At 34.3% G+C, this 25,631-nt stretch overlaps 1 long non-coding RNA gene across 9 annotated transcripts; it reads left to right on the forward strand.

The window, feature by feature from the left end:
- Positions 1-3,703: 3,703 nt before the first annotated feature.
- Positions 3,704-13,047, forward strand: LOC100791461 (uncharacterized). 9 transcript variants are annotated; one of them, XR_005887600.1, is made up of 8 exons: positions 3,771-4,264; positions 4,965-5,241; positions 5,444-6,000; positions 6,569-6,649; positions 6,727-6,824; positions 6,917-7,004; positions 11,810-11,923; positions 12,228-13,047. It is a non-coding gene; the product is annotated as an uncharacterized lncRNA (long non-coding RNA). The 9 variants fall into 9 exon arrangements; XR_003263608.2 differs by having other exon boundaries at positions 3,773-4,264; positions 4,961-5,241; positions 5,444-5,569; XR_005887599.1 differs by having other exon boundaries at positions 3,773-4,264; positions 5,444-5,569.
- Positions 13,048-25,631: the final 12,584 nt, after the last annotated feature.

A 25,631-nucleotide genomic window follows, 5' to 3' on the forward strand; every position in this document is an offset into this window, starting at 1 on the left:
ATTTCTCAACTACTTCATCCCAAGTCTTCAAGCTATTTCCTTTAAATGAATGTAACCACCTTTTGGCTTCCCCAAATAATGAAAACAAGAACAAACTCAGCCTCACAGTATCCTCAGGCACACCGGAAATCTTGATTGTATTACATATCTCAATGTAAGTGGTCAAGTGTGTATATGGGTCTTCATTCGGCAAGCCATGAAATAGATTCCCCTAAATTAATCGTATCAAAGAATGAGGGTATGTAATATTGTGCGCTTGAACTTCCAGCCATGCAATACTTGTGAAAAACTGCGACACGGATGAGCTAGAATAATCCTCAAGAGTAACCCTCCCCGGTTGGCCATCAGCCATTATGTCAGCCTCAGATGCACCTACTTCAGGTTCCGTTGGTTCTGGAAAAATAGAAGATGACTCAGATGATTGAGGTTCCTCTGGAATTGGTTGTGTTGTCCTGTCCAGCAATATTTTTCTTTTTCTTTTTGTGTTGTTCCTCCTACAAGTGGCTTTTATTTCCAAATCTAGTGAAACTAAATCACCTGCAGAAGGGTTACCTCGCATACATAACACTAACAAGAGCAACAGTTAACCAAATCAAGAGAAAAATAAATTTACTAACTATTCACACAAAAATTAATCAAAGAATAAAGAATCAATGCCTACAAATTGAACTAGACTTCCCAAATAGAAAGAAACTCCTCGGCAACGACGCCAAAAACTTGTTTGCGAAACAGTCTGCACTACTGCGAAATTTATCAGCAAGTGTACTGAGTCACAAGTAATATAAAACGGTAAGAATCGAGTATCGAATCACAGGGAGTTTGTTTCATTCAGAAAAATGTTCATTCAATAAGTAGACATTTGTATAAAACCAGGAAATAGAAATAAGCAAAGATATTTTCTGAAATCCTAAAGTTATCTACAAAATTAACTACCTAAATGTGAGAGATAAATAGATGATTAAAACGTTGGGTCCTTCTACTGAGTAAGTTGATGTAATTAGGTATTTTTCTCTATTTAAGGTTGTTTCTACGTTCTATGTTGAGGGCAACTACCTCTAACGATGATTCCTCGCATGAATGAGCTAATTCTATTTAAACCTCTTTCTCGGATCCCTCGTCGAACTTAGCCTAAACGAATTGCATTAAGATTACAGCATATTGGAAACTAAATCCCTGCACTCTGTGTCCAGACATACAATTCTTTAGTCTGCCCTATCAAGTTCTAAGGATTGAAAACACTTTATTTTGGCTTAGCGAGCCAGGCGCGCTTAGTGTAGACAAAGGATCAAGCTAAATGTTTTGATGATGCCAAAGGATTACATGAATCATATGCTTCTCAAAGATTTACTCAAGACAAAGCAATTAAAGATATTCAAGATGGATGATCAAGACAGTCTTTAGAGTCTTAGAAAGGGTATATTAAATAGGAAGGGAATTCCAATTGAAGTAGCAAAAGGTTTGGCCAAGAATTTTAAGTTAAAAATTCTTTTTCAACAAATTTACTCTCTGGTAATCGATTACCAGAGGATGTAATCGATTACCAGTGGCCAAAACTGATTTACAACAGCTATTAAAATTTGAATTCAAAATTTGCACTGTGTAATCGATTACACATATATGATAATCGATTACCAGTAGTTTCTGAACGTTTTAATTCAAATTTTAAAGCGTGTAATCGATTACACACATATTGTAATCGATTACCAGAGGAGTTTTTCAGAAAACATTCTCAACAGTCACATCTTTTTGTGTGGTTCTTGAATGGTTATCATAGGCCTATATATATGTGACTTGAGACACGAATTTGCTAAGAGTTTTCCAGAACAAAAAGGTCTTATCCTCTTAAAAAGCAAAATCGTTTTATCCTCTTACAAATTCCTTGGCCAAATTACTTGTGATTCAATAAGGAATTATTTGAGTGCTCAAATTGTAAAATCTATCTCTTTCAAGAGAGATTTTTTCTTTTCTTTTTCTTCATTCTGAAAAGGGATTAAGAGACCGAGGGTCTCTTGTTGTGAAAGAATTCTAAACACAAAGGAAGGGTTGTCCTTGTGTGTTTAGAACTTGTAAAAGGAATTTACAAGATAGTGGAAATTCTCAAGCGGGTTGCTTGGGGACTGGACGTAGGCACAAGGGTGTGGCCGAACCAGTATAAATCTGAGTTTGCATTTTCTCTTCTCTTAAACTCCTTTATTTATTATTGTTTTATATTCATATTCAATCTGTTCTATTTGAATCAATATTTAAGAAATTCATTATTAAGGAAATTTATAACTGGAATAGAAAGATAAATAATTTTTAATTGGGGAAATAAGTTGTGATATCTTAATTCAACCCCCCCTTCTTAAGATATCTGAGGCCACTTGTCCAACACTTAGCACCAGAAGAGACAAATGACTCGCTGGGCGAGCTGATGGCACGCTGGGCGCATGCATGCTTGACAAATTCTCTTCCAGATTCTCCTAACTCGCTAAGCGAGCTGAGTGTCTCGCTTAGCGGATGTTGCTCGCTAAGCACATATGTCTCGCTTAGCGAGACACCAGCTACTGCAACCTTCTTCTTCTTCATCTTTTCACTTGAAACTAAAGTTGAACCACACTAATTCACAATGAAGAGAAACATAAAAATATGTACAAACCTACAAAAAGAACCATAAATTGGAGAAAAAGACATTATTTTATAAAGCTTTTCAATACAAAAGTTAATCGTAAATGACGACTAACACTAAGTTACCTGGAAGAACAGATAACAAAATAAAAAACCATTGGCACACCACACTCAAGAAGAGGTCTTAGCAAAACACAGTCACAATTGAAGAAACCAGAGCATCAAAATCAAAGAATAACGAATCAGTTTCCAATAAGGGTGTAACTGTTACTCTTCCAGTTACTTCTTCCTAGATGCCAGATAATTCATCATTATCCTTGATTTCATCCTCATGCAGCGAGTTGTCCTCCATAACTTCACATCATTCCACTGCTGCTAGCTGTATGGAGAATTCAGTGTTTGAAGATGATGACTTCGGCACTACAACAAAAATGACCTATGCTTACGGACGCCTTTTTCCTACAGACATGAATTAGTGTAGGTAAATCTCAAAAATACTTCTACCTACAACTGACTAATGTAGGTAAAATTCAACAACTTGTACCAACCATTATTTGGTGTAGGTAAATTCATTAAAACTAAAAAAAGACTTCTACCTACAACTACATTGTGTAGGTAAAACTCCAAAAAACTTGTGCTTATGGTTGATTAGTGTAGGTAAAACTCAAAAGAATTACTACCTATAAAAGCACAATGTAGGAAAATTTTTTAAAAACTTATACCTACAACTATGTGATGCAGGTAAAACTTTATAAAATCTGTGTCTATAGTCAGTTGGTGTAGATGTAACCTCAAAAGTCTTATACCTACAATTGTTGGTGTAGGTAAAACTCTTTAAGACGGTTTGAATTTGAATACTTATCTCTTATTTTTTTAGTAAATACCCAATCTCATAAAATAACCATTCAATTTAAATTAATTTTTAGTTAATAATTGTTAAAAATTTTAAAGATAAAATATATTAATTAATAATATTAAATTTTAAGAATTGAGTAATTAATGATAGGAAATCCTCGATATCTAACAATATATATATATATATATATATATATATATATATATATATATATATATATATATATATATATAAAAAGTTGCACAATCTTTTTTAGTGATTTTAAAATTAAAACGATGTTTTGAGTAACTCGACAGCGCGTGCCGGGAGTGTCGTTTAGTCGCTCGCCAAGACATTTTCCTTTTTTATTTCATCGCTGAGTCCCTAAACTGCAGTGAAATGGTCCTTTTTCACCTCCCAAGGTTCCCTCTCTACCTCGTTCTCCCTCCCTCACTCTCCGAGCCTACTCCAAAACCACCTTCTTACGGCCACCCAAATCCACTCTCACCGCCTCAAAATCCGTAACTGTTAACCCTTCCCCAACAGAGCTATCCCTTGAGAAGCTCTTCGTTCCGCCGGAGACCACCGTGTCCCTCGAAAGTTCCAGAGTCTTGAACGGTTTCAACATTCTGTTGAGTAACTACGCCAATGATGCTCAGGTATTGCAAGCCGAGTTTGTGAAAAGCAGTGTGAAGATCGAGGATTGTCCCTTCGATGGACTTCCTGAGTTCGCTATCGTTGGCCGCTCCAACGTCGGAAAATCCTTGCTCCTCAACTCCCTCGTGTGCCGCAAGAAGCTCGCCTTAATTTCGAAGAAACCTGGTTAGCCATTATTACAACGATTCCTTTTTAAATAGTCGTTTTTTTGTGCAATGCAAAGAAAAATTGTGTTCTCAATGTCAGGCATGTGGTGATTTCTTCTGTGTTGAAGCTTGAAAGGTTGAACTTGAATGCAACTTATTTGAAAATAACGTGTTAGATTTAATATTTACGTGTGTATTTAGGCATTTGAACCGTCTCCATGAGGAGGTAGGGCTTAGGAGAGAGGATTTGTGACTCTAGATTAGAGTTAGGGTATTTTTGGAGGGATAAAGTTTTAGGAATTGGTGGATTGAATTGAATTTCGACAAATGTAAGGAAGTTTTGTAGGGTTTAGGTGATGTTGTATAAAGAATCAAGTAATGGCTAATATTGGTTATTAAGGTGCTGGACATAGTATATAGCATTAGTGCATTCAGTGTTAAGACGTAATAAAGGGATTTTTAATTTATTGGTAATTTGCATTATTCTTTCTTCTATGCATTGCCATTTATTGACAGTATTAAATTGTCCATTTTCAAATTTTTGTAGGCAAAACACAATGTATAAACCATTTTCGAATTAACAGTAGAATTGTATTTGTTTATTTTATTGATTTTGGATGTTAAAGGATCGTGCGTTGGTTGAATTTGGTTTCAGCGATGGATTTTGAGGGATCGATTTTAGTTTTTTGGTTATTGTTTGTTTCTTTGGTGTTAGATAGGGCTTGGAGATAGGATTATGTTGTGCTGATCGAGGGATAGCTCCTAGATTTGCATTTTGAGACATGGAGGGAGTTTGTTTCTGGACAAATTGCTACCAGTATCGGTTTTTTGCATTCCAAGAAGTGCTTGATTGGCGAGTTTTCATCCTTGGAGATTTTCTTCGGGTTTCCTTTGTTAATTGCACTTAGGGTTTTGCTTCGCTTTAATGATGAGCACAGGGTACGTGATGCTACATTCTTCTGATAAAGGTGCTGCATCTTAAGTGCACATGTACAAGTAAGCGCTTATTCTTATTCTTTGCAAAACTCCGATCCAAAAAGAAGTTTCTTGATAAGTGTTCCTTTGGCAGTGCATTGCTGACCCAACATTCAGTTAAAACTTTTGGCAGTGCACTTGTGCTGTTTCGTTTTTTTTCTTCTTCCTGCTTTTAATTTGTAGTGCTGTAACTTGTTTGAATTCTGTTTGGTATCTGAGACAGGCAACAAAGAGAACAGGTTGGATCAGATCTGCATTAAAATGTGGGGAGGCAGCAGAGAAGGGTCTTTTCTTGAGAAGTCTATCTTGGAGAATTATTGGTTGGAAGAGGCTCTTATGGTTATGCAGAGTAACTTGTTTTTGATGCTCTTCTGAGTCTTATGTCTTAGCAGTTTGGTGTTAGAGCCAAAACTTGGAATTTCGAAAAATGTGAAGGCAGCCAAAACTTGTGTCTTAGCTGATTTGGTTCATCACCCTTCCGCTCATCCTTCCTCTCCTTAATACTCTTTTGATATAAACCTGATTCATGTGCCTTTGACAAGTCTTTTTAACATGAGATTAATTATCAGCTATCAAAAACAACCAACCAAAATTACATGAATGGACATAATGGAGAAGAGACAAACTCTATTCTGTATTGTGAACTACAATCTACATTTCTTGGGTGTGGCTTCTTGGAATTTTGTTTGAAAAAGATGTGACTCGTGAGTACTTGGCGAGTTGGCATGGCTCCTATTTGCTTTTAGGTGCCACCCCCAGAAGTAGCCTAGGCCATCCTATGTAAATTGCGAACTTGTTTTTACTTTTTAGCCCTTATTTCAAAATTCCACACACTTCTCTTTCAGAATCTTACCCAATGCTATAAATTCTATCCTATGATCAATTTTGGATGGGATTGTCTATTCAAATTTCAAACTCTATGGCTAGAACATTTGTATATTAAAACCCCAAGCATTTGGCATATTGGTTTATAAAGAGATCATGTCTATACTTTATTTGCCTATATTTATGTTTCACGTACATGTTCAAGGCCCTTTATTTTCTCCTTTTCCAGCCTTGCATTCACATAAATTACTGTATAACAAACCCATAAACATTCTTTTGGTAATTATTCTTGATTTGGAAATGTTTTACCAGCAACTTATGAACTATATTTCTCCCAAGATATTGTCCCAATTTGTACCAGCATCCAAAGATATTAGTCATATATTGATCATGTCTTGGATATAAACATTTCAGTTTTTCCTCTGATTTTTTATTTGTTCATTATTTTGATTTTTACAAGTATTTCTCTACCCTTCTACAATGCTTCCAGTGCTTTTGTATGATATTCCCAATTTTTGTGTAGATTTCTTTGGATGGTGAGAATTGGTGGAGGAGAATATCGTGTAGATAAAGGAGCAGCTCCAAAGATGTTGAACTGTCTTATGTAAGTTTTTTAGCACTACTAGTTGGGCTTGGCATTTGAATTATCTTTGAAGTTCCAGCAAATCTGTATGCACACAGGTCTGTTGGTTATTGCTGCTATATCCCTTTGCGTATTCATGTTGGGTAAACTTGAGGACTGCCTTCAACTTTTGGTAGAAAGAGGGTTGACTTTTTGGGTAAACTTGATCTTTTATTAATGATATCACTGTACAGAGAGAGAGGGTTGATTAGAATGCAGTTTGATGTAGCTGAGTTATGCTTTTGGCAGCAATCGGATTCCAGAGGCTGCTTTAATGGCTTGATCCTATCTCCCAAGCAAGGTCTCAGTGACAATTTGGAGAAAAGATCTCACTAAGGTAATGTTAGTCATATATATATATATATATATATATATATATATATATATAAATTTGGCCTTCTTGATATATTAATCGTAGGGTCCATGATAAAATGCAAGCCGTTTTATGACCTCATGGAAGTCGCCACTCATACCATTAAATTGCATTTATTTTATAAGCATGGTTAATGTTTTAATTTATATAACAAATTAAATCATTCCATGATCAGCGATTTGTATGAATTTATCACGACTTAACCTTGTTTTGATTTGAAGTGATCTTCACCTTGTCTCGGGTTTTCCCTTCTGCAGTTCATTACCTGACCTGGAGAATTCTTGCTAACTTCAATTCTAATTAGAAGAACCCATAATATGGACTAGTGTGAGAGCTTCTCGTTACCAATTTGAATTTTTCTGAAAAAATGTGTTAAATGTCTCCAACTCGAACAAGTACAACAACAACAACAACGCCTTATCCCACTAGGTGGGGTCAGCTACATGGATCAACTTCCGCCATAATGTTCTATCAAGTACCATACTTCTATCCAAACCATTAATTTCGAGATCCTTTTTGATAACCTCTCTTATAGTCTTTTTGGGTCTTCCTCTGCCTCGAATTGTTTGTCTTCTCTCCATCTGGTCTACTCTCCTCACTACAGAGTCTACCGGTCTTCTCTCTACATGCCCAAACCACCTAAGTCTATTTTCCACCATCTTCTCTACAATAGGCGCTACTCCAACCCTCTCTCTAATAGCTTCGTTTCTAATTTTATCCTGTCGAGTCTTACCACACATCCACCGCAACATCCTCATCTCCGCTACACCTACTTTATTCTCATGTTGGCTCTTGACCGTCCAACATTCTGTTCCGTACAAAATCGCCGGTCTTACCGCAGTCCGATAAAACTTTCCCTTTAGCTTGATCGGTACCTTTGCATCACATAACACCCCCGATGCTTTTCTCCATTTCATCCATCCTGCTTGAATGCGATGATTCACATCCCCTTCAATTTCCCCATCATCCTGTATTACAGACCCAAGATATTTAAACCGTGTGACTTGAGGGATAATATGGTCTCCTATTTTCACCTCTGAGTTAGAAACCCTCCTTCTTTTGTTGAACTTACATTCCATATACTCCGATTTGCTTCTACTTAGGCGAAAGCCATGTGTTTCTAGAGCTCGTCTCCAAGTTTCCAACCTCTCATTCAACTCCTCCCTCGACTCTCCAAGGAGGACTATGTCATCTGCAAAAAACATGCATCTCGGCGCTATCTCTTGGATTTGTTCCGTGAGGACATCCAGAATTAAGGTAAAAAGGTAGGGGCTAAGGGTTGACCCTTGATGTAAACCAATTGTGATGGGAAAATCGTCTGACTCTCCACCCTGTGTCCTAACACTAGTCGATACCCTATCATACATATCTTGGATAGCTCGAATATATGCAACTCTAACCCCTTTCTTCTCTAGAGCTTTCCACAAAATCTCTCTAGGCACTCTATCATACGCTTTCTCCAAGTCAATAAAAATCAAGTGCAAGTCTTGTTGGGCCATGCGATATTGCTCCATCACCTGCCGTAATAAATAAATCGCTTCCATGGTCGACCTTCCCGGCATGAAACCAAATTGATTCTCAGTAACTTGAGTCTCCTTTCTTAATCTCCGTTCGATCACTCTTTCCCATAATTTCATGGTATGACTCATGAGCTTGATTCCCCTATAATTTGCACAATTTTGTATATCCCCCTTGTTCTTATAGATTGGCACTAACGTGCTTCTCCTCCATTCCTCCGGCATGCGTTTTGACCTCATAATTTCGTTAAAGAGTTCGGTGAACCACTCAAGACCTCTATCTCCAAGAGTTTTCCACACTTCAATAGATATGTTGTCTGGCCCCACCGCCTTACCATTACTCATTCTTTTCAACGCTTCCTTTACTTCCTGTTTCTGAATCCGACGATAGTACTTATAGTTCCGGTCCTCTTCTCTTGTGTCTAGACTGCTAGAGTCATATCCATATCCATCATTAAATAAGTTGTGGAAATACGCCTTCCACCTTTCCTTGATATCTTTTTCATGCACTAAGACTTTGCCTTCTTCATCCTTAACACACTTTACTTGATCCAAATCTCTAGTCTTCCTCTCTCTACCCTTAGCAAGCCTATATATAGATCTTTCTCCGTCCCTGATTCCTAGAGCTTGGTATAGTCCGTCAAAAGCTTGGGCTCTTGCCTCACTCACCGCCTTTTTGGTTTCATTTCTAGCTATCTTATACTTATCCCAAGTTTCAGAATTTCTACACCTAGACCACTCCTTGAAACACTCCTTTTTTACTCTAACTTTGCTCTGAACATTTTCATTCCACCACCACGATTCTTTACCCCTAGGTCCAAAACCTCTAGATTCACCCAACGTCTCTTTAGCCACTTTAATAATCTCTTGGGACATCTTGTTCCACATATCATTTGCACTTCCTTGTGATTGTCCACACCAAACCTCCCATATCTTTTGTTGGAAGATTCCTTGTTTCTCACCCTTCAAGTGCCACCATTTGATCCTTGGTGCTACCAGAGGACTTCTTCTCTTTGCCCTATCTCTAATTCTTACATTCATAACCAAAACTCTATGTTGGGTAGTCAAGCTCTCTCCCGGGATAACTTTACAGTTCAAGCAATACTTCCTATCAGACTTCCTGATAAGGAAGAAATCTATTTGAGAACATGTCCCTCCACTTTTGTAAGTGATAAGATGTTCCTCTCTTTTCTTAAACCATGTATTGGCTATAGAAAGATCCAAAGCCTCCGAAAACTCCAAGATGGATTTACCCTCCCCATTCATCTCCCCTAGGCCAAAACCCCCATGCACCCCCTCAAAACCTCTAGCCACGCTACCTACATGTCTATTGAGATCCCCTCCTAGGAAAACTTTCTCTCCTTGGGGTATATCCTGAAGTACCCCTTCTAGATCCTCTCAAAATTTTACCTTAAAGTGTTCTGCTAACCCAACCTGAGGTGCGTACCCACTAATAACATTAAAGGTGTCATGTCCCACTACCAATTTTAAGACTATGATATGATCTCCTACTCTTCTTACATCCACGACATCCTTCTTCCACTCCTTGTCCACAATAATCCCTACCCCATTTCTTGATCTGATTTTTCCGGTATATCACAGTTTAAATCCCGAGTTGTCTAATTCTTTCGCTTTTTCACCTGTCCACTTAGTTTCTTGTAGGCACATAAAATTGATCTTCCTCCTCACCATAACATCCACTATTTCCATAGATTTTCCAGTAAGTGTGCCTATATTCCATGTACCAAAGCGAATCCTCCTGTCATGAACTAGCTTCTTTACCCACACCCGTTCACGAAAATGTGGGAACCCTTGCTTACTTTTCACTACATCCGGGCGGCGATGCAGCGGCCCTTGCTCTTTTGACACTGTACTCGAGCCATACAGCGCGTTGCTTCCGGGCAACGACCTAGCATTCACATTATTACGTAATTGATCCATGTCATAGAGATTCGACAAAGTTTAACGTTGACTGTCGAAAGCCTAACACAACCCTCTCCTTTTATCCGGGCTTGAGACCGGCTAAGAATAGCAAAGCTACCCTAGGCAGGATTAACTCGAACAAGTATTTTAAAAAAAAATATTATTAAGTGAAAGTTGAAAAAACAATATATATGTGAAATCATAACACTTGACCTTCTAAATTTTTTTCCCATTAGAGAGTTATTTATTTTTAACGTTTAATAATAAAATATAAAATATTTTTATTATTAAAAAAAAGATATACAATTTGATTACTTATTTTTTTATTAATCTAAATAAGTAAATAAAAAACTATTTCTTTTATATATATATATATATCCAAATAACACATTCTCTATTTTATTTTACTACATTTCTCATCCTTTCTTATCATGCTACATATCTCCCAAGCAAGGTCTCAGTGACAATTTGGCCTGCCCTGTCCTGAATTCTTATCATGCTACATATTGCATGTGAAATAAAAATTTTCTTATATTTATTTGTTAATAGTTGTTTTATTTTTTATATTTGATTATATAAAAAATAATATTTAATATTGTAATTATTTTCATTGTTTTGTCTTTTCATGTTGCTTTTAAATCATGTGTTTTTATTTATATGGAGTTATTTCAACTTAATCAAATAATTAAAAATTTAAGTTTTTGATATTCAACTGTACCAAGTGGACTTTACAATATCCTATTTAGTTTAAATATAATTATTTTGAGTAAAAAATACCATAGGTCTGTACAAAATAATATAGAAGCACGTGTAAGTGAAGGAAAAGAAAAATGTTTAAACTTATAAATTTTGTTTATAAAATGATAATCACATATTACTAAGTTCTTTTTTCTCTATGTTTCACGGTGATTGTTAATCAACTAAATTATGCTCATCTTATTTTCTTTAAAAAAAAAAAAGTTACATTCATCTTACAAAAATTATAACAAGTAACGGTCAATTTTGGGGAGAAAAAGCAAGGAGGAGCTAGAAGGGTAACAGTTAGCATCAAAGATAGTGGAAGAGTGAATGAGACAAAGGAATTTCAGTCCCCAGGAGGCTGACATCAAATCCCTTTGCTTCATTTGCAAGTTGTGCTATCAAGCAACCATTTCTCTATTTGGATATTGGAAATTCTGTATTGTCCTCCCATCCTTCAAAGATGTTTGAGATTGTGAGAAAACACAGTTTTTATCTGATAAAGTGAAATGTGACGAGCTGTGAATGAAATGAGTCAGAACTCAATAACTTCGTTTTTATTTTATTGATCATTCCTTGATTATTTTCCAGGCTACATGGTGTTTGCTATGAGAATCCCTTGGCACCGTTGATACGTGAGTTAGGACTTACACTATAGCATGCCGGTGGTGATAACTCTGTCATATATGATCATGACTTGGAAAGGTAATAATTCAGATTTTATTCTCCTATGTTTCAGCAAGATTGATGTATTTGAAGGTTTATATTAGTTACGATGCAGTAATTAGGATTGGAAGCAAAAGTATTTTAACTGAAAATTGCACAAGTATACAATTTTTTTGCAAAATTTCTTTATGTGTGCATAGCTCTACAATCTTTGTCTCGTGAAAATGAAGCACTAATATATGATATTCTAAAAAGTGTCAAGCATTCGAAACTTTTGTAATTCAACTACTGCTTTCTAGTAATGCCATTTCATCTTTCATGAGTTTATATAATTTTTTTTCAGTCTGAAGAAGCAGAGAGGTATTGGTTTGTTGCACTGCCCACATTCAATTATGTATGTTCTAAGTTCTCTCTAAGATCTAAATATTTACCTACAATTGAAGATGATATCTACATATTAAAGACTTTTACCTACAGTTAGGAGATGTAAGTAGAAGTTAATGACTTTTACCTACACACTATACATAGTAGGTAAAACTTATAGTGACAGACAATTAACCGTTATTATATGTCCCTCAAAGTTGACGGAAGAAATATCCGTAAGACAAAGTCTATCATACATTTACCTACGGATTTTTTATTTAGAGTGACAGTTTTTGTCTATAGATATAGGTCATTTTTCTTGTAGTGCGGTTCTCTTGATTCATACAATGAAAGCTTCTGGACACAACTAAATCTGGATGACATTTCCTACAATGTACCATGTGAAATTGTTTCAAAAGATTTCAATGGCTCTTTTCAAAGTACAAATGCTACCCAGATCCTTGATTCTTGTGCAATGTCTCCTACAACTAGCGAAAGTAATATTGTTCTGGATAATGACTTTGTCGACTTTCTGGATGCATACGAAGATGCAATGGTTGATAACCTTTGGACAGAGTCATATGTAGCTAACATGTTCCACATTCCAAGCGAACTACTTATTCTCTTCGTGGCAGAATCTGAATATTTTACTCCAATATATAATGATCTGTGGGGTTGTCATTTGTATTAGCTCATTCTAATGAACAAAATCACTCCTTGTTCATAGAACAATAGTTTTGAGAGTAACGCTGGTATTATACACAGTCATAAATAATGATAATGATAGTTATTATTACTTATTTGAGGTGTGTATTAGTCGGGTTAATAAACGAGAGTATATATAAATAAAATATCAACTTATGTTTTTAATTCTAAATAAATATTTGATTGTGTATTTTTTTAATAAATTTTTATTTTACATTAAGTTTTTAGTAAAATAATAATTTTATTTTTTATTTTTTACATTATTTATGATAAATTATCAAATTTTGTATTGTAATTTTTTTCATTTATTATGAGTCAAGATTAAAATAAAATTTTTTAATTTATTAATAAACAAATACAAACTTAACTAATTCATTAGAGACTAAAATAAAATATCATGAACTAAAAATAAAAATATTATTTTATTAAAAACTCAATGTATAATAAAAATTTATTAAAGATAAAAATTAGATATTTATTAAAAATTAAAAATATATTTAGGGTACTTTCCCGGCCTAAATAATAATAATTATTACTTATTCGAGGTGTGTATGACTCGAGTTAATAAATGAGACTATCATTTATTTTGGATAAAATGTATTTTGTGCTACAAGAATTTCATGTTTTAGTGTCTGGCAGAAGTCGACACTAAAATTCAATAGCCAACGCTAAACATGCATTAGTGTCAACTTTGCGTCGGATACAACGCTATAATGCTTGAAGCTATTCTTTTACATCGGCAAATTAAAACAGCCAATGCAAACTAGCATCAATGCTAATCATAAGTATAGCCTTTGGAAACACACGTTAGTTGTCTGGAAGAGCTGTATGTACGCGCTTTCAAGGCAAATTTACTATGCAGGAGTTCTTTTATAAACAATTTACCAAAGGGGGTCTCATTTATAACAAATTGCAGAGAGGGTTTGTTTTTTACGTGGGTGCTGCCATTGACACTGGCGGGAAGCTTGAACCGCCAGTGACAATGGCGGGTAAGGGGGGTACCGCTAGTCATAGTGGCGGGACAGGCTGACTAGGAGAGAGGGGTGAGGGTGTGCCGCCATTGCTGCTGGCGGGATAGGATGAGTAGGAGAGAGAAGGGTGGTGCCGCCAATTGCATTTGCGGGACACGTTCAGGGGTGGTGCCACACTCCCGCCTTTGGAGCTGGCGGGATAGTGGGGACGTTAATTTTCGGTGCATAATCATAACTAACGAGATCACAGCAGGGCCTATAGCAGCCTACGTTGCAAAGGTATTCAAAATATGATCAATGCACTCACATATTGCAAAGAGAACGACAATTCACAATTCACAATTCACAATTGCATGTTTACGAATGTCTTTCAAGGTGCCCCAAATGCAGTCTAGAAATAAGTAGAGATGACGTTATTAAAAATGAATTTAAACCAGTAAAATTTCATGTTGTGAGTAAATTAGAAATAATTCCATGTTGCGGGAAAAAAAAAAACTCACGGACGTGGTGATGCCGCTTGTGCTAGTGGCGGAAAATGCAAAAAAGCATGCGCTTGTGCTAGCAGTGGAACATGCAAGCCAAAAAGTAAAGCTGACGAATTATAAAAGCTTTTTAATTGGTACGGTCTATCCTATGTAACAAATAATTCCTAGGTGTGCAGGCTTCAGTCTCACGCTCCATGCTTAGTCCCATCAAACTACTAGCTGAACGTGTCCCTCTACTTTTCATGCTTCATCACCTGCACTTTCTCATCATATATAATATATAGTTATATACCCTTCTTTCACGCTCATTATTCTTTTGCATGTCATTATAAACCTAATCCTTTGCCTATAAGTAAATTAATTAATGTTTCTTCATAAATGTGTTGTTGTACTTCCGGGCACAACTCTTTCTCTGCAATTAAAAACAGTTGCAGCTTCTAGCGGTGTTGCTCTGCATGATCAAACTTTTCGGTGCTTCATGTGTGGTTGAGTTTTGTTTGTTTACAAATTTTTTTACCTTGTGTTTGTTGATTCCTTGTAATGTGACCACAACTGCATATTTGGGGTCCAGATCCATGTGCATATTTACAATATCTTCTATTCTGAACGTGTCCCGCAAATGCAGTTGGCGGCACCACCCCTGAACGTGTCTCGCAAATGTAGTTGGCGGCACCACCCTTCTCTCTCCTACTCATCCTATCCCGTCAGCAGCAATGGCGGCACACCCTCACCCCTCTCTCCTAGTCAGCCTGTCCCGCTACTATGACTAGCGGTACCCCCCTTACCCACCATTGTCACTGGCGGTTCAAGCTTTCCGCCAGTGTCAATGGCGGCACCCACGTAAAAAACAAACCCCCTCTACAATTTGTTATAAATGAGACCCCCTTTGGTAAATTGTTTATAAAAGAATCCCTCCACAGTAAATTTGCCCGCAAATTTGTCCGCTTTCAAATTAAGAACATATTCAAAAGACATGTCACTTGCATACTATTTATTAATTATCATTTTTTTTTTGTGCAGAATCATGCGTGTCCTAAAATTTATTTGACTAGAGATTAATCTGGTTCATAATAAATAATTATCATTGACCTAATAAAATTTTGTATACAATAATAATTAAATATAAATTTTTTCATTAAATAAATTATTTTCACATATATAAATGTAACAAGATTTTACAATATTGCATTAACCCTTTAAAATTAATATAGGAAAGTCTTAGCATTTTTTCACCCTTTAAAATTTATGCTAGAAACATAGATTGTTCACATTTGTGTTTGGAATCGTACCAAATTGTTTTTATTCAAGACTTGGACAACACAGTACATACATATTTACACTATAATTAAAGATAAAATCAGCAACACTTTTGCGACCACGAGCTTTGTTAACCATTAAGATAAAAGAATTAATGTTGGTAGTTAGAGATATGGATAATGTCTATTTTGCATTATATTCTCTGCACACGTTTTAGAAGAAAATTCTCATCCCATTGTAGTAAGCTCGGAAAGTCAGATAAATTCTCTGGATTTAATTTCACACGATCATAATACAGTAGAAAGTAGAACGCGATTCTTGTTAAGACACACGATGTAATAGTGTACTTTAAAGAATTAAATGTAAACAGGATTTGGCTCCTTTAAAAGTAGTAGTAGAAAAGTGTACTAAATCTAGAACACCGTTGGAAGTAAAAAAATCCTAAAACTAATTTTACTTTTTTTGTAAACAAAATATTTATGAAAATTTTAATTTGATAATTCTCTTTCAAGTCTATCCATTTTAAAATAAAATAATATTTTTAAGTTTTAAGTATCAAATCATTTGTCTGAATAATGAGACAATTTTTTGTTAAAATGTAATTTTATTATTAGATGTTCTCTAAATAGACTGAATTAACTACTGTCTGCCAAATGAAATGACAGGTAGGATGTAATTTTTTTCCTTCTTAATTAAACTGAATATATAATGAATAAAATCATCATTGAGAAAAGCCTCTATATAACAAAATCAGCATAAATTGCATAGTCAATGCTGGTTGCCTAGCCTTTGTTACCAAATACAGGTAATTTAAAACCATGGAAAATGCTGACAAAATATATAATTCCCTTATTATAATCCTGAATAAAGAAATCTTGAAAGTTGAAGTCATAAGCTGCTCCTCAGCGCCATCACGTACGGGACCTTTTCTATGACATTTTTTTATTAGAAAATAAGAAGCTTGCTCATCTAATAATTTCTTTAATTCGTGATTAGGAGTATCTGTTGTACAGTGTCCATAATCTATTGTCCCGTTGGTATAATTATTTTATATTTTGTTGTTTATACAACATATTAAAAAAAGAACCGTTCTTTTATAATAATAATAATAAATAAATAAATAAATAAATAAATAAATAAATAAATAAACAAAATGGCTCCTTCTAATAAGGAGATTCGTTGAACTTGGCTTCAATAATGCCACGCTTTTGTAGTATTTGAGAATTGATTGAATTGGGATATACCGTATTCTAGATTCGTGTCAAAATTTGGTTACATTTTTAGAAAGTCATTTGAATCAACTATAAAATACAGATATAATTTTGATTTTATTTAGTTTAAATATAACATTAAATTTAAACTAAATCAAATCAATCTTTTAATTTGATTCCGTTTAATTTCATTATTTTCTTAATCTATTTATCACAATTTAAAATTATCTTTTAAATTTATATCATTATTATATATGTTATATAATTTTATAAATGAATTTTATTTTTTATAAAATTTTGTTTAACATCTTTTACATAAAAAATATTATTTTCACTTCTATCTATTCAACATTAATATAAAATGATATTATCAACTTTTATTTATAACATAATAATAATTGATATTTAACAATATTAGGACATCCTTAACTAAAATATATATCTTAATTATAAAACAAATTAAATATAATAAATTATTTAATATTTATTATTAATTATCAAAATGAAATTTAATATAATTATAATATGTAGTTTGTTGAGTTCAATTTTTTATAATAAAATTCGAAAATTGAATTAAATTAAATAAAAAAAATATGTGATTTTTTGAATTTTTTATTTTCAATTTAAATAATTTTTGAATTTTTTGGATTAATTTTAGATGATTTAAAAATAATTTGATTTAATTTTGAACACCCTTCTATAATTACTTCTATAATTAGAGAGGACGATTATTATTATTTTGACCTCATTTGATTACGCATTTGACGCGTTTACATTGTGTCACCACATCTTGTTGTGACTTGCACGCTGATGAATTATTGATTAATAACTGTTGATAAATTGATGGAACTTTATGCACGCTGATAAATTTGATTAATAATTATAGAAACGTGCCTTGACTTAAACTACTCAAAAACTAAAAAGTTCACCTCGTAGCAATCCTATTTAGTATTTACTTTCGGAAAATTAATACAATGCCAGACCATTGACAAATAATTATATTTTTAGATACATAGTTAAATATTTGATTTATGATCGATTATATGTCTTTTTTATAAAAAAAAAACATCTTAAGTTAAAAATAAATTGGACAATTTTTTTAAAACAAGATAAAATGGAAATTTCATAACGCATAATTTGTTTTTAATTTAAATATTTTATCTCATTTTAATTTTCTTTCATCTTAACCAATAATCTTATTTTTTTAATCCTTTTTTATTGTCTTTCATCTCTTTTAATTATTATTTTCTTTTACCTCTTTACCAAATACAATCTAAATAAAATAAATGACTTAAAGTGATAGTGACATATAGCATGGAGCAGCTTGACCTTGACTTTCTAATTCCATGTCTTTCTCCTTCTCGGAAGGCGCTATTCTTTCAAAACAGATGTCAATTGTCAGACCAGAAGGTTAGTACAAATTGTTTGACAAAGATACTTCAGCATTTGGACACGAGGAAAATTTAATCATCATTTACCAGTCCAAAACTTTTTAAAGCATAAAACACGTTTTGGTCAGATTAAACTTGAAACGGCTGGTCAGAGTAAGAAACAAGAAACTGTATACAAATTATTCATCAGTCAATTGCCTACGTAAGTGATAAAAGAATAGTAAAACATAAGTCCCATTCCTTTTTCTTTTTGTCTCATTAGAAAAATGACATAATTAAAAAGCAAATGTTTACCTTATTTATTAATTTTTTGAGATATTGTTTTTTTATGATTTTTGAGCTATTGTTTTTGTTATTAGAAAAACAGCTGAAAATGAGACACGCATGACACAAAAGGGAAAAGTGGGATTTGGATTTTTTATAACGATTGTGAGAACCCCCATCCCTTGACGACATAAGCGAATTAAGAAACTACTCGGACTTTGGAGGAAGATTGGAACATAATTGCTTGTGTTGCCTTTATAGAAACGCAGGGAATTGCACAGTAGTTTCTAGGAAGAACACAAGAAATATTTCGGAATGTCATATTATTTAACTGCTTAAAGTGAGTTATATATATATATATATATATATATATATATATATATATATATATATATATATAAGCAGTGTCCTAAAAATTGATCAGTCGACCTAGAAAACCATTAGAAATCCTTGATTCAAAAACGAAGAAAAATTAATGTTAGCAAAAATTAGCAAACTACTTAATTAAAATTTCATGTTTACAAAGATTATGGTGATAACATTTATGTTATCTTTTCTCTTATTTTTCTTATCAAAATCATGCACATAAATTCATTAAATATGAATTTATCATAATAACAATAGGAAAAGGAGTGGTAGGGTGAGTTGAAATCTTTAGATCCTTTTGTATAGAAAAATCCACCTGAAAAGGGAATTCATTTTCATTGAAAATTATACATGTCTGACACATATTTTTATACCATGTGTTTGGATGGAGGATTTAATTTTTTTTTAGGAAATTCAAATACACAGCATTTTGATTGTCTTGATTTAAATTCTTTTTATTTTGTAAATATTTTGTTTGGATGAGACAATTCAATTTCTTATATTTTAATTTTCTTGTTTGGACAAAGTAATTCAATTTCAATGAAATTCAAATTAAACAGGAAATTATAAATTGTAAGGAACAAAAAAAAGTAACATTATTTAATTTAATTACCAGGTATTGGAACAGTGAGGATATCATCGTCGTTGATAGCAGTGCTTCCCATGGCATTAACATTCATCGTGAAGTACCTAGCAGCAATGGCAGCAAGGGTGTCAACGAGGCGAACAACATAAGAGAGGTAAATCGCAGGGAGAGAGTTATCGGAGCTATTGAAGCAGGTGCAAGGGAGAGGAATGACGAGGTTTTGGCCCACATCAAGAACTGAAGGGTCGAAAATGGAGTTAGCCTCGCGGAGCTGGTCGGAGGAGACGAGGCCGGCATAGGCGACGTCAGTGATGAAGGAGGGTGTCGGAGGGGCGGGTCTTGTAGTGAGTAGCGACGAATTTGCGAATGCCGTTGACGCAAGAGCAGGAGATGGGGACTTTGAGGAAGAGCTTCGAGGGGAGAATGTGGTGCTCCACGTTGGGGTAAGAGATGTTGTTGGCGTTCGCGGTGAGAAGCGCGATGGGGTCGATTTGGAAGAGTGAGTAGGCTCTGAGGAAATTGAAATTCTTTGGTTTTTAAGAGAATTTCATATTATTCATTTTTTGTTAATTAAAATTCCCTATTAAAATTCTAGATATTCAATTTCTCTTTAAATTATTATCCAAACATTAAATTTAAAATGACATGTATCTCACAGGGTTAGAGATGAGCAATGCACTTGTACCCATTGTGAGAACTATTTTAGTTAACTGCAACAAACATATTTAATAGTATGGAATTGTAATTTGTGCTTATTGTATGGTTTAAAACAAGGGAAACTAGCACAACCGAAGGGTTTCATGAAATTGTAATTTGGGCTTTGATTCTCATCAATTACTAGCTTAGTGAGGGTAGTTGATCGATTTTAATTAATTGTACAACTGTGGACATGTTTATGCTCCCTACATCTGTGGAACCATTAGTCCATTACCTATTTTTAGAGAACTCTTGCGATCATGTTCTAAAATTTCTTGAAAGTGATTAAGCAGTGAGCTCACATGGTTGCTTGAACCACTGTCAAAATACCATTCAACATTCTGAACATGAATATGGTAAGGCGATTAAAGCATTATAACTTGTGATTTGTGGATATATATGTCTTGCTACTTTTCTTCTAGTGGATGTCCCATGTAAGCTTTGTCAAATGTGTAGAAGCAATGAACAACCACATGACCATGCAAGTTTGCCACAAACCTAACATACTGCTGGTTCGGTTTAGAGTTCCTACCTCTTCCTCCTCCTCAAACCTCTTTGATTTGATCCTCTCCAGCCACCTCCAATTAATGTAAGATTTATTTCCTTTTAGTCTAATCCGGTAGATATATTAGTTGATAGATTGAGAGGGACACTAGAAAATTTATTTAGCTAATCATCAAGCCTATTCTCAAAGGCAAGGAGCTGTGCCATTTAATTTACTCATCTCTTAGAACATCTCCAATGCTAAAATCTTAAGAACTTGCTTTTGTTCTTGTTGTTGTATAAAAACTGTCCTGGAATTTGGAGACTTGCCACCATGTCAATTTTTCTTTTTATATTGTCTCTCTTTGCTTGTAATTTTTTATTAAAATTTTAAGTTACATTTTTGCACTAATTGTGCAAAGCACAAGATAGTGTTTTAGTTATCATAAAAATTGTTTGGTCATTATCATGTGTAGAATTTCAAGCTAAAAGATAAGGTGCATTTAATGTATAGTATGAATTGAATTTTTATCACTAAGGTTTAGCTGGTTTAAATGCAAAGCAGAATATTGCATTTTACTATATGAAACTTATTTGAATGGATGTATTTAAAGTTGTTTTTGTTTCAACTTCCAAGAGAACTTATTTATTATAGTTGGTGACAATCTTCACTATAAATAGGGAAAAATTAGTGGAGAAGATACACATGAAGAGAGTGTGTGTGAGAAGAGAAATTATGAAATAAAGTCACTTTGTTGAGAGAAAAATGTCTTTGTGTGAGAGTGTTATCACTTTTTGTAACTATTGAATGAGGTACTCGAGTTTATAGAATGATACACAATAATTAGGGTGAATTACAATCTTGTAATCATTTTTGTGATAATGAAATACTTTTAAGATGGTTCCATGGACGTAGGCAAGATGTGTCTAACCACGCAAAATTATTGTGTTCACTACTAAAAAATTATTTTTACGACACCCTTTCGACGATGGCTCCCAAAAATTGTCTTAGTATATAAGACAATGGAAATTTTCTAAATACATGGTTTTTCAATGAAGATGGTTTTATGAAAACCATTTTCGAAACTACCATTCTATGACATTTTCGCAAAAACCGTCCTAAAATGATTATCATTCCAAGACAGTCTTATTCCAAGATGGTTTTTCAAAAACTGTTTTAGAATATTTTTAAATTTTTATCTCTCCCTGTAGTCTCTTGTACTTCTGTAATGCTTCCTCTCACTCTTCGATTCCTCTTCTACTAGACGATGATGACAAAATCTTCTAGTGGCCCACCAACGACGAATAGAAGATCCTTGCTCTAGTGGAATGATAAGCTACGGTGGTTCATGGATCCTCTTCTCGTTTGCTGTAATTGGAACCCTAATTGCACCTTCACCCTTACTTCTAGCATTGTTAACGGAGGTAGATTGGGAGCAATATTCAAGTCTTACGCTTCCACCACCATGACGCGTAGGTACAAGACCTTGGGAGATTGGTAAACCTTGGACTGAATGTGTGCCACGTATGGTGCATCTAAGATCCACAATTTCGAGAATGCGTCGTCGGACTGCGTCCTAATCCACATGAGCTAAATGTCACTGAAAACTCTCCTGGGATTCTGATCGGCAGTGCCTCCTTCGAGGTCGTACCATTGTAACACCCCATTTTTTGTAAAATAAATTAAAAAAGGATTTTTATTTAAAAATAAATAGAGTTTTAGAAAAATGATAAGATTTTTATAATTAAATAAATAAGAAGAAATAACTTTATTAATTAAAATAATGGTTTGAAGGAAAATAAAAAAGATATTTTATTTATTCATTTGATAAGAAATAATAGAGTTCTTGTTTATAAAATAAAACAAAAATAGAGTAAATAATAGGCTGATAATACCCTAGCTATAAATAGAAACATATTAAGTTAGTTTTCAGACTGATGATAGTCTCTACGATTTCTCTTTGTCTCGTTTTCCCTTCTCCCTCTTCCAAAATCCTATCTTTTCCCCCATACACCCAAACCTGTCCCAGTAAAATAATAATCTCAAACTTGTTAACCGTTGGATCATCGTGAAATTAGAAAAATAGGCTTGGAACTCATCTTCATACATAACCACCGTTGGGATTTATGAAATAAAGTCTGGGGGTAGGGGAATGTCCCTTGCACGTAGCTCTTTATTTTTCCCGCATACACCCAAACTTATCCCAATAAAACTATAATCTCGGACTCGTTAACCGTTGGATCATCGTGAAATTTGGACACCAAGTTTGAAACGCATTTTGTCACATCCACAAAATTGGGATTTGCAAAATAATGTCTACGGTGAGATAAATTCCGCTCGCATGGGGATAGTGGAATGAATTCCCTTCTCCTTATTTCTAACGCTTGGAAATCCTAGCAGAGCAACCAGAGGAAAAGCTTGAGAAATCTCAGGAAATCACTAGAAATATCGCTATCACTGTCGGAATACACATGTGAGCCCGTTTAGAGGTAAGGAATGAGTTTATCGCAATTGGAGTTATAATGAACATGTGTAAAGATCCTTAGAGGATTAAATTGTGATTTAATTTGGGATGTTTGTTGAATTATAATTCTTCCTTTATGTTTATAATTACGATATTGTTGTATTTGACGGACCAATTGATGTCTTAATACGAATTGGTCGATAAATTAAGTGCTCTTGGTGTTTTCGTGTTTTTGACCTATGATTTTGATTCCTTAATTTTGATATGATTATGTGAAATTGTTTGATGAATTTTACTCCTCATATTGTGAGAAACATTTTTGTGTAAATTGTTTGTATTTTGGACAAAATTTACTAGATTAGCATGATAAATTGTTATATTGAAATCATGAAATTGTAATTTAAATTGTGAGTAAGTGACAAATTGAACCTATGATGAATTGTGAGATACATGTGTATTGAGATCATGCATGTATTAGGTTGTGAGCTATGAACTATACAATCACACAATTGTAAGACCCTTTAAGGGTGACGAGTTTTTGCACGATGAGTATTGTGATAAGATTCACTGTAGGAACCCGACGAGTTGAATTACTTTAAGGCGTGACAAGTTAAAATGATTTTTAAAACAATTGAATAGTTGCGTGTATTGCATAGTTCATAGGTAAAGTCTAAGTTTATGCCATGTATATATTAATATTGTGTGATGTGTATATGATTCATGAGGTGTGATAACATGTTTCTTTGGAATTATACCATTGTGACTGAGATTGAATATATGTGATAAATTGAGTATATATTGAATTGTAATATACATGTGTATTGAGATGTTGTGTGCATTGAGTTGTGAGCTATGAACCATACAATCACACAATTGTAAGACTCTTTAATGGTGACGAGTTAATGCACGACGAGTATTGTGATGGGAACCACTGTGGGGACCCGACGAGTTTAATCACAAGCGCAATGAGATAAAATTATTTTGAGAACAATTAAGGAGTCGTGTGTTTTGTACAATTCATAGATAGAGTCTGTGTGCTAAAATGTTTTCTGGGTTGGACCTGAATCAAGAGGGAGAGGCCCTAACAGACTCTTCGGAGTCTAGGCCTCGGGGGTAAATACACCCGGTTTGAGTGCTCCTTTAAGCCTGTGCCGATCCCACATGGTTCAAGCATTCTCGCAAAACAGCGTGACCCTGACTGGTATTCCTATGATTTTACCTAGCGAAAGTGACCTGACTTACTAGTGTGTGGTCTGCTTGTCATGTACTCCTAGGTGACAGACAAGATTTTGTACTGACATGGTACCACAGTGCATGTAAGATTGAGTCTCAGTATATGTGTTGTATAATGCTTGTGTATTGATCGATATTGATTGGTTGAGTGATATTGTGCTTTGATCCTTGAATACGTGAATGATGTGAAAATGAATGAGACATGTTGTGTTGAAATCTGATGTTACACGACAAGTGGTGGAATGACTAAGATGTGTTTAAGTAAGTTGTATTTCATTTATGTGATATGTATATCTACATGTTGTTCTGTTTCTCTCTATTAGTTAGGAATTTAATAACTCACTCCCTATGTGTTTTTTGTGTTTGGATCATGTGATGATCTCGAACTTTATGTTCGTGGGAGCATATGACTAGGTGGATTGTTTTAAGGAATCTTATGTTGAAAACGTTGTGACATAATGTTCTAATAAGATGTGACATTGGGACATGAACTTTTATTTTAAATGCATGTTGTTTTGAGCCAAAAGTATTTCTAACAAATTTTATTTGTAATAGTGAATTGAAGGTGAATCTTTTACCCACATGAACACTTTTACGTTCATTGAATAAAATTTCATTTTATGTAATTCCTTATTTTCATGTATTTTATTACATAAATATGTATATTGGGGTAGAGAATGTCACATTTAGTGGTATCAGAGCAGGTCAAACTTTTCGACCAATGTGTTATGTGCTTACCATATTCTAGTGTGCACTCTATGTGATTACTTATGAGTACTTTTTTTAGCATGCTTAAATTATTATTTGTATTTTCTTTTGCATGATTAAATGAGACTTAATAATATTTGTGATGTGCCTTGCATCTTTAATGTTTGCTATATTATAATTCCACTTTTGAGTCACGAGTTATGAGACCTTTCGAAGGATCTCCTATTAGAACATCGAAAAGGTCGAAGAAAACGTCATCGAGGAAATTCTCCATCGGGGAATCCCAAACTAAAATCTCCAGCGTGGTGATGTTTGCGTCGGTGGTGTTGTAACCCAACGCTAACATCTAGTTCCATTCTGGCAAATTGGTGGGCTCGTTGGGCCTGCAACTGACGAGCTTGGATCTCTTGGATTGGCTCGACATCCGAACCCTCACAATTGGTCCTTCATTGGGAGGAGCGAGCCTACACGCCTTCTAGATTTTGACAAACATGTACTGCATTCGCTCCACCAGATCGAAGGTGTGAACTTGCTCAGAGTCATTACCGATACCGATTTTCTTT

The sequence above is a fragment of the Glycine max genome, chromosome 12 (genome assembly GCF_000004515.6).
Source record: "Glycine max cultivar Williams 82 chromosome 12, Glycine_max_v4.0, whole genome shotgun sequence".
Classification (NCBI taxonomy): Eukaryota; Viridiplantae; Streptophyta; class Magnoliopsida; order Fabales; family Fabaceae; genus Glycine; species Glycine max.